A 6,441-nucleotide genomic window follows, 5' to 3' on the forward strand; every position below is an offset into this window, starting at 1 on the left:
TCTAGGAGGACAGGCAAGGGTGCAGGTTTTTGAGAATGCATTGGTAAGGGCCATTAAATCTGACTTTCCTCAGTCCTCCTTGTGGTCTGGGAGGAAAACCAGTGTTTCTGCTGCTGCGTCAGTGAGTGCAACTATTCCGATCAGCAGGGTCCAGGGACCGTTGCGGGTTCTTGGGCAGGGGTTGTTTCTGCTGCTGTGTCGGTGAGCACAACTATTATGATCACCAGGGTCCAGAGACCGTTGTGGGTTCTTGGGCAGGGGAAGAAACAAAACAAACCAAAACCATGGGTGGTTTTGTCTTTCAGATGGGAAATACTCAGGCATCAACAGGCTCAACCTTGAAATGCATCCTAAGCCATTGGGACCAATTTGACCCACAAACCCTGAAAACTAGGTGACCCATTTTTTTCTGCACTACAGCCTTGCCCCAATATTCTCTCTCTCATGGGGAAAAGTGGCCACCTGAGGGAAATACGAATTACAATACTATCCTGCAGCTTGACCTTTTCTGTAGAGGAAGGCAAATGGAGTGAAATACCTTATGTCCAAGCTTTCTTTTCATTGAAGGAGAATACACAACTATACAAAGCTTGCAATTTACATCTTGCAGGAGGACCTCTCAGCTTACCCCCATACACTAGCCTCCCTAGAGCTCCCCTTCCTATTAATGATAATCCTCCTCTAATCTCCTCTGTCCAGAAGGAAATAAGCAAAAAAATCTCCAAAGGACCACAAAAACCTCCAGGCTATCGCTTACGTCCGCTTCAAGCTGGAGAGGAATTTGGCTCAACCCAGGTACATGTCCCCTTCTCCCTCTCTGATTTAAAGCAGATTAAGTCAGACCTGGGGAAGTTGTCAGATGATTCTGATAGGTACATAGATGTCCTACAGGGTCTAGGGCAGACCTTTGACCTCGCTTGGAGAGATGTCATGCTGCTGTTAGATCAAACCCTGGCCTTTAATGAAAAGAATGCGGCTTTTGCTGCAGCCCAATAGTTTGGAGCTACCTGGTATCTTAATCAAGTAAATAATAGAATGACAGCCAAGGAAAGGGACAAATTCCCTACCGGTCAGCAAGCCATCCCCATGATGGATCCCCACTGGGACCTTAACTCAGATCATGGGGACGGGAGTCGTAAACATCTGTTGACCTGTGTTCTAGAAGGACTAAGGAGAATTAGGAAAAAGCCCATGAATTGTTCAATGATGTCCACCATAACTCAGGGAAAGGAAGAAAATCCTTCTGCCTTCCTCGAGCATCTATGGGAGGCCTTAAGAAAATATACTCCCCTTGTCACCTGAATCACTCAAGGGTCAATTGATTCTAAAAGATAAGTTTATTACTCAATCAGCTACAGGTATCAGGAGAAGAATCCAAAAGCAAGCCCTGGGCCCTGAACAAAATTTGGAGGCATTATTAAACTTGGCAACCTCCGTGTTCTATAATAGGGACCAAGAGGAACAGGCCCAAAAGGAAAAGCGAGATCAGAGAAAGGCCACAGACTTAGTCATGGCCCTCAGACAAACAAACCTTGGTGGTTCAGAGAGGACAGAAAATGGAGCAGGCCGATCACCTGGTAGGGCTTGTTACCAGTGTGGTTTACAAAGACACTTTAAAAGGATTGTCCAACAAGAAACAAACCACTCCCTCATCCATGTCCGCTATGCCAAGGCAATCACTGGAAGGTGCACTACCCACTACCCCAGAGGAGAAAGGTTCTCTGGTTCAGAAGCCCCCAACCAGATGATCCAACAACAGGACTGAGGGTGGCTGGGGCAAGCACCAGCTCATGTCATCACCCTCATTGAACCCTGGGTATGCTTAACCATTGAGGGCCAGGAAATTGACTTCCTCCTGGACACTGGCACGGTCTTCTCAATATTAATCTCCTGTCCTGGACGGCTGTCCTCAAGGTCTGCTACCATCCGAGGAATCCTGGGACAGCCTGTAACCAGGTATTTCTCCCACCTCCTCAGTTGCAATTGGGAGACTTTGCTCTTTTCACATGTCTTTCTTGTTATACCTGAAAGTCCCACACCCTTACTAGGGAGGGATATATTAGCCAAAGCTGGGGCTATTATCTACGTGAATATAGGGAACAAGTTACCCATTTGTTGTCCCCTACTTGAGGAGGGAATCAAAAGGGCAAAAAATGCCCACCCAGTCCAAATCAGGCTAAAAGAGCCCATCACTTTTCCTTATCAAAGGCAATATCCCTTGCGACCTGATGCTCATAAAGGATTACAGGATATTGGTAAACATTTAAAAATTCAAGGCTTAGTAAGGAAATGCAGCAGTCCCTCCAACACCCCAATTCTAGGAGTACAAAAACCGAAAGGTCAGGGGAGACTAGTGCAAGATCTTAGGCTCATCAATGAGGCAGTAATTCCTCTATATCCAGTTGTACCCAACCCCTATACCTTGCTCTCTCAAATACCAGAGGAAGCAGAATGGTTCACTGTTCTGGACCTCAAGGATGCCTTCTTCTATATTCCCCTGCACTCTGACTCCCAGTTTCTCTTTGCCTTTGAGGATCCCATAGACCACATGTCCCAACTTCCATGGACAGTCTCGCCCCAAGGGTTTAGGGATAGCCCTCACCTGTTTGGTCAGGTATTGGCTCAAGATCTAGGCCACTTCTCAAGTCTAGGCTCTCTGATCCTTCAATATGTGGATGATTTACTTTTGGCTACCAGTTCAGAAGCCTCATGCCAGCAGACTACTCTAGATCTCTTGAACTTTCTAGCTAATCAAGGGTACAAGGCGTCTAGGTCAAAGGCCCAGCTTTGCCTACAGCAGGTCAAATATCTAGGCCTAATCTTAGCCAGAGGGACCAGGGCCCTCAGCAAGGAATGAATACAGCCTATAATGGTTTATCCTTGCCCTAAGACATTAAAACAGTTGCAGGGGTTCCTTGGAATCACCGACTTTTGCCGACTATGGATCCCTGGATACAGTGAGATAGCCAGGCCCCTCTACACTCTAATCAAGGAAACCCAGAGGGCAAATACTTATCTAGTAGAGGCAGAAACAGCCTTCAAAACCTTAAAGCAGGCCCTAGTACAAGCTCCAGCTTTAAGCCTTCCCACAGGACAAAACTTCTCTCTATATGTCACAGAGAGAGCAGGGATAGCCCTTGGAGTCCTTACTCAGACTCATGGGACAACCTCACAACCAATGGCATACCTAAGTAAGGAAACTGATGTAGTAGCAAAAGGCTGGCCTCACTGTTTACAGGTAGTAGCGGTGGTGGCCGAATTAGTGTCAGAGGCTATCAAAAAAATACAAGGAAAGGATCTCACTGTCTGGACTACTCATGATGTAAATGACATACTAGGTGCCAAAGGAAGTTTATGGCTGTCAGACAACCGCCTACTTAGATACCAGGTGCTAGTCCTTGAGTGACCAGTGCTGCAAATATGTATGTGCGTGGCCTCAACCCTGCCACTTTTCTCCCAGAGGATGGGGAACCAATCGAGCATGACTGCCAACAAATTATAGTCCAGACTTACGCCACCCGAGATGATCTCTTAGAAGTCCCCTTATCTGGCCAGGTGTGGTGGCTTAAGTCTGTAATCCCAGCACTTTGAGAGGCCGAGATGGGCAGATCACGAGGTCAGGAGATCGAGACCATCCTGGCTAACACAGTGAAACCCTGTCTCTACTAAAAAGTACAAAAAACTAGCTGGGCGAGGTGGCAGGCACCTGTAGTCCCAGCTACTCGGGAGGCTGAGGCAGGAGAATGGCATAAACCCGGGAGGTGGAGCTTGCAGTTAGTTGAGATCTGGGCACTGCACCCCAGCCTGGGCAACAGAGTGAGACTCCGTCTCAAAAAAAAAAAAAAAAAAGTCCCCTTATCTAATCCTGACCTTAACCTATATACCGATGGAAGTTCATTTGTGGAGAATGGGATACGAAGGGCAGGTTATGCCATAGGTAGTGATATAACCATACTTGAAAGTAAGCCTCTTCTTCCAGGGACCAGCACCTAGTTAGCAGAACTAGTGGCACTTACCTGAGCCTTAGAACTGGGAAAGGGAAAAAGAATAAATGTGTATACCGATAGCAAGTATCCTTATCTAATCCTACATGCCCATGCTGCAATATGGAAAGAAAGGGAGTTCCTAACCTCTGGGGGAACCCCCATTAAATGCCACAAGGAAATTATGGAGTTATTGCATGTAGTGCAAAAACCCAAGGAGGTGGCAGTTTTATACTGCTGAAGTCATCAAAAGGGAAAGGAGAGGGGAGAACAACAGCATAAGCAGCTGGCAGAGACAGGGAAAGACCAGCAGAAAGGAAAGGGAGAAAGTCAGAGAGAGAGAGAGAGAGAGGAAGAAACAGAGAGACAAAGAGAAGGAGTCAAAGAGAGATAGAGGAAGAGACAGATAGAAAGTCAAAGAAAGAAAGAGAGGAAGAGACAAAGAGGGAGTCAAAAAGAAAGGGAGAGAGGAAGAGACAAAGAAGTCAAAGAGAAAGAGAAAGAGAGATGGAAGTAGTAAAGAAAAAACAGGGGGGGCAGAGCAAGATGGCCGAATAGGAACAGCTCCAGTCTCCAACTCCCAGCGCGAGCGACACAGAAGACCGGTGATTTCTGCATTTTCAACGGAGGTACTGGGGTCATCTCACTGGGGAGTGCTGGACAATTGGTGCTGGTCAGCTGCTGCAGCCCGACCAGCGAGAGCTGAAGCAGGGCGAGGCATTGCCTTACCTGGGAAGCGCAAGGGGGAAGGGAATCCCTTTTCCTAGCCAGGCGAACTGAGACACACAACACCTGGAAAATCGGGTAATTCCCACCCCAATACTGCGCTTTAAGGAAACGGGCACACCAGGAGACTATACCCACACCTGGCCGGGAGGGTCCCACGGACACGGAGCCTCCCTCATTGCTAGCCCAGCAGTCTGTAATCTAACCACAAGGCAGCAGCGAGGCTGGGGGAGGGGGTCCCGCCATTGCTGAGGCTTAAGTAGGTAAACAGAGCCGCTGGGAAGCTCGAACTGGGTGGAGCTCACAGCAGCTCAAGGAAACCTGCCTGTCTCTGTAGACTCCACCTCTGGGGACAGGGCACAGCTGAAAAAGCAACAGGGGAAGCAGCAGAGGCCTGTGCAGACCCGAATGACTCTGTCTGACAGCTTTGAAGAGAGCAGTGGATCTCCCAACACAGAGGTTGAGATCTAAGAATGGACAGACTGGCCAGGCGCGGTGGCTCAAGCCTGTAATCCCAGCACTTTGGGAGGCCGAGACGGGCGGATCACGAGGTCAGGAGATCGAGACCATTCTGGCTAACATGGTGAAACCCCGTCTCTACTAAAAACTACAAAAAATGAGCCGGGCGACGTGGCGGCGCCTGTAGTCCCAGCTACTCGGGAGGCTGAGGCAGGAGAATGGTGTGAACCCGGGAGGCGGAGCTTGCAGTGAGCTGAGATCCGGCCACTGCACTCCAGCCTGGGCGAAAGAGCGAGACTCCGTCTCAAAAAAAAAAAAAAAAAAAAAAAAAAAGAATGGACAGACTGCCTGCTCAAGTGGGTCCCTGACCCCTGAGTAGCCTAACTGGGAGACATCCCCCACTAGGGGCAGTCTGACACCCCACACCTTGCAGGGTGGAGTACACCCCTAAGAGGAAGCTTCCAAAGTAAGAATCAGACAGGTACACTCGCTGTTCAGCAATATTGTATCTTCTGCAATCTCTGCTGCTGATACCCAGGCAAACAGGGTCTGGAGTGGACCTCAAGCAATCTCCAACAGACCTACAGCTGACAGTCCTGACTATTAGAAGGAAAACTATCAAACAGGAAGAACACCAATACCAAAACCCCATCAGTACATCACCATCATCAAAGACCAGACACAGATAAAACCACAAAGATGGGGAAGAAGCAGGGCAGAAAAGCTGGAAATTCAAAAAATAAGAGCGTATCTTCCCCTGCAAAGGAGCGCAGCTCATTGCCAGCAATGGATCAAAGCTGGTCAGAGAATGACTTTGATGAGATGAGAGAAGAAGGCTTCAGTCCATCAAACTTCTCAGAGCTAAAGGAGGAATTACGTACCCAGCACAAAGAAACTAAAAATCTTGAAAAAAGAGTGGAAGAATTGATAGCTAGAATAATTAATGCAGAGAAGATCATAAATGAAATGACAGAGATGAAAACCATGACAAAAGAAATACGTGACAAATCCACAAGCTTCAGTAACTGCCTTGTCAACTGGAAGAAAGAGTATCAGCGATTGAGGATCAAATTAATGAAATGAAGCGAGAAGAGAAACCAAAAGAAAAAAGAAGAAAAGGAAATGAACAAAGCCTGCAAGAAGTATGGGATTATGTAAAAAGACCAAATCTACGTCTGATTGGGGTGCCTGAAAGTGAGGGGGGAAATGGAAACAAGTTGGAAAACACTCTTCAGGATATCATCCAGGAGAACTTCCCCAACCTAGTAAGGCA

This window comes from Piliocolobus tephrosceles, chromosome 5, assembly GCF_002776525.5.
Source record: "Piliocolobus tephrosceles isolate RC106 chromosome 5, ASM277652v3, whole genome shotgun sequence".
NCBI classification, from domain to species: Eukaryota; Metazoa; Chordata; class Mammalia; order Primates; family Cercopithecidae; genus Piliocolobus; species Piliocolobus tephrosceles.